Below are 4,156 nucleotides of genomic sequence, written 5' to 3' on the forward strand. Positions count from 1 at the left end.
TCTGATGACGGAGTTCAGCTGCTTTAAAGTCACCTATTGCTCACAGAGGCTGGAGGGCTGTAAAGCCCCCTAGCATTAGGCTGTGGAGCAGCCAGAACTGATCTTCCAATATCAATACCTGACCTCAGTGACGCTCTTGGGAATGAATTCAATTGAATCCTTACAGCAGTGTAAGGCTTTCCCAGAAAAGTAGGGGCTGTTACTCTCTATTAATACCTGTTATTTCAGGAGAAGCACTACAGTATAGTATAGTATAGTACAGTATAGTATAGTATAGTACAGTATAGTATAGTATAGTATAGTACCGGACATAGTTTTACTTGGTTGGTGGCTAATTCGTCAAAATGAGATGCTGCCATTGGACAGTTTTATGTCACTCTTTCAATCGTTATTGGACGAGGAGTCTCTTCAGTTTTGCTAGAGCAGGACTGAGAATCGCTGGTTTAGTGGGTCATATATATGAAACTAGAGCACGCGCTTACAAAAGATGGTTCTTCGACGGTTCTTTAGTAAAGCAAATGAATGTGTAGATCCATGAACACTCGAATCCCTTTGCATGATTGAGAGGTTCTTTGCGTCGTCGAATGGCTCTTCAGATTGATGGAGACTTGAATATAACGTTTTTGAAAAGGGTTCTTCTACCGTTACAGGCGTGACATTGTCCCACTGGAAGAACCCTTTTTGGGTGCTGTACAGAACCATTTTCAAAGAAGTTCTGTATCAAAACATATCCAACTCCCACTCCATCAGTCTGAAGAACCATTTAACGATGCAGTGAAACCTTTAATGGTACAAAGGGTTCTTTTTTCTTTATTGAAGAGCCCTTGAAGAACCATCATTGTTAGGAGTGTACGTACCAGATTTCAGTGGTTCAGATGTAAAGACAGTCATTCAGAGTGGTTTAATGTGCGAAACTTGCCGAGTCAGAGTTGTTCACAGTGGTGGTGATGGGAACCAGACGTCCACCTCTAAAAGCTCCGTCACTGAAAGTTACTGCGTGAGACGGTTATGAACTCGCTGCCTGATGCCTCAGACGCTGTTTTACTTTGACGTTTTGATCTAATATTAGTTTGAAATCCGTTATTGGCGGAGAAATACGTGCCAGGTGTTGTCCTGTGAAGTAGTACCCAAAGAAAACGTATTTTTTCAGGTGTATCACTGTTTTACCGTAAAAACTCCGACTCTGTTTACGTTTAAACTAGAAGATTATGCAGAGGTTTCGGTCCCCTTTAACGCTCAGCTTTAAGTCCAGGAGGTTGCGGAGTCTGTGATTTATACACTGCTGTTGTGGAATGATTTAAAGCTCAGCACTCCTGCCTGACGACTACACGCACAAGAATGTTGTAATGGTCAACTGCCGTACTCTTTTTTAACCCTTTGCACTCAGGTGCTGCCTCAGAGTAGACACTAGCAGCCTGCCAGGATCCCGGTTAAATGACGCGTCCAGTTGTAGTGTATTATTCAGGTTGGAAAACGATGCCATATTAAAGCGTGTGGGGGCGTCGGTGCTACTGTAGCAGTGGTGATTAAGGGTGGGTGTGTGTGTGTTTGTTAGTGTGTAGCTCCCATTGTCAGTACTCTGTGTGTTTATACGTAGGATGACCTTTAATGGGAGGCACTGACCTCGGTGCTCACCACATATCAGAGCCAAGTGGCTCAATTTGAAATTCTGCTGAGGACCGGTCAGCTTCATTAGGCCGGTCCGCCTCAGAACGGGTTATTTTAAAAGCAGAATTACCGAGCCAGGTGTCGCTGTACGTCTCTGAAACCCGAGTGTAGACGTTACAGAGGTGTGGCCTGGCTTTGTGGAGCACAGCGCCGCCGGTCCGCCAACGCCTCATCTGTAATTGAGGCGTTTCTCGTTTATGGTTGCCATGGCACCTGTGTATCGCAGTCAGCTCGGCACTAGTTTCCCAGGTGACTAAACAGGACCGATCAGGTCCCACTCTGCTGTATAACAAAGCGAAAATGATCTTATTCTCAAGAACCTGCTGAGGTTCTAGAAGCAGCATCGCTTTTAGAATCTGTTGAAGTCCCTTGAAGGAAAGCGCTGGAGTTCCTGAACTTCTGTTGGTTTTCATTAATCTTTGGAATTTCTAGGATTTGCTGGGGTTCCTTCTAGGATCTGAAGAGATTTGAGAATCTGCTGGAGTACCAGAATTTACTTAGCCTCCATGATTTGCTGACTTACCCAAATCTGGTGGGTATCTAGAATCTAGAGACTATGCCACAGTTCTAGAATTTGCTGTGGTTCCAGAATACGCCATACTTGTAGAATCTGCTGGAGTACAGGAAGTTACTCGGGCTTCAGAATTATATACCTTTCCAGAACTTGTCAGGTATCTAGAATCTGCAGAAATCTTCTAGAGTGTGCAGTCTACAGTCGGTTCTGTAATCTGATGAGTTTATCAAAACAAGAGTTTTACTGAGTTACTGAGGGTCCATAATTTGCTGCCATTTTAAAATCTGTTGGCTTTCTAAAACCTGCCAGAGATCTAGAATATACTCCTGAGGCTTCTATAATGAGCTGTAGTTCTAGAATCCGTTGAGGCTGCATAATGCACGGAGGCTCTAGAATCTCTTGAAGTACCAGAATCTGCTAGGGTGCTGTAATCTGCTAAGGCTCCAGAATCCACAGGGGATCCAGGATCCAGACCCTCAATTAATTTAATTAATCTGCTGAATTCTGGGTTCTGGAATACAAGTATGAATATGCAAACTGAGGCTCCATAATTTGCTGACGTTCCAGAATCTGGTGCGTTTCTACATCTAGAATCTACTGGGACTCCAGAATCTGCTGTAGGTGCTTCTAGAATCTCCTGGGGATCCAGAGTCTGCTAGGTTTCTGTGATCTGTTGAGGCTCCAGAATCCACTGAGGTTCTTGAATTCTTGGGCCATTATGTATATCAGCATCTGAGTCAGCATCTACTGACTTGAAAATTCTAGAATTGTCACTTTTCTAGGTATTTTCCGAAATGGAGTGACGCATGGTAGGGAGGGGTCGGCATCAAGCTGAGCAGAAACGGGGGGCGCTCACTGTCGGTGTGCCTTTGATTTGTGTCATGAAGCCGAATGTCGATCTCTTTGCAGCTGATGTTGAACTGGAAACAAATAAAGTGAAGAATTGGCTGTGGGTCCCGTGTGTTTGTTTTTCCTGCACGCCAGAGGTTTGGCATTCAGAGCTGCGGCAGCGAGGAGGCAGTAATGAAGTACTAACTCAACTTCTATACCTGCTGCTCTCTTTATACTCACACTATCTCTTTATATATACACTGAAACATGATTCCTCACTCATTTGGACCGGAGGCACAGGACAGGTGCTGTGTCAGGCTTTGTTTTCTGTCTTTCATCTCCACGGTGACAGCAGGGCGCACAGCCGGGCTGAATGGCTGGTCCTCGCTCTGCGTGTGGATTCTTTTGCGTCCTGTAAGTTCCTGCGCTCTTTAAAAACCTGTCCTTTTAAAGGATACGGTGCTCCAACTGGGCCATCGTTTTGAGGATAGTTCTGCAGTCCACTTGACTGAAGCGATGGCTGGCGGGTGGTGCCGTTGGTGCTGTTGGTAGGTGTTATCTCAGGAGTTGGGTTGGATTTTTACATCTGCAGAAGTCTATGGAACCTATTATAAACCTATTTAAACAAGTTTGTTTTGTACTGATAGGAGGGTTTGTGACGTTCAGTAAGGTTGGGTGTATGTGGGGTGGGGTGGGGTGGGTGTATGTGGGGTGTATGTGGGGTTGGGTGGGGGTTATAAGTGTCAGAGTATTGGCAGGTATTACCTAAACGGTAACATGTTTTATAGTTAACAGCGAGGGGGGCTGAGTTTCCCCCCCTCCAAGGATTTAAAATACTAAATGAGTTATGAAGCTGCCGTTTTTTGAACACTTAAATATATGTCAGTATACCCACACATGTCAATATCTTGAGATATATTTAATAGTCTTGCAAATGACACTATTACAAAATTTCCGTTCTGTGTTTGAAGTGCAAGCCAACGCATGCACGGACCCTAATATCCCCCATTCCCCAGCGCAGTGATCCGCCCAGTAATCCTGAGCTGAGCTGTGTTACGTAATGCGCTGCATATTCTGCAGGTACAAAGACTGACCGAGCTGTTTAACCCACACTGCCTGCTGAGAGAGCTGGTAATAGTTTTA

General features: G+C 44.8%; 1 protein-coding gene across 2 annotated transcripts in view; it reads left to right on the forward strand.

The window, feature by feature from the left end:
• The window catches only part of gpatch2 (G patch domain containing 2), a 25,792-nt gene extending 22,658 nt beyond the window's left edge, over positions 1-3,134 (forward strand). For both annotated transcript variants that reach the window (XM_037538001.1, XM_037538002.1), the window contains exon 11: positions 1-3,134. This exon is cut by the window's left edge and continues 1,761 nt beyond it. The gene's annotated coding sequence lies outside the window, so the exon portion shown is untranslated.
• The last annotated feature ends 1,022 nt before the right edge of the window (positions 3,135-4,156 follow it).

Source organism: Pygocentrus nattereri, chromosome 4 (genome assembly GCF_015220715.1).
Source record: "Pygocentrus nattereri isolate fPygNat1 chromosome 4, fPygNat1.pri, whole genome shotgun sequence".
NCBI classification, from domain to species: domain Eukaryota; kingdom Metazoa; phylum Chordata; class Actinopteri; order Characiformes; family Serrasalmidae; genus Pygocentrus; species Pygocentrus nattereri.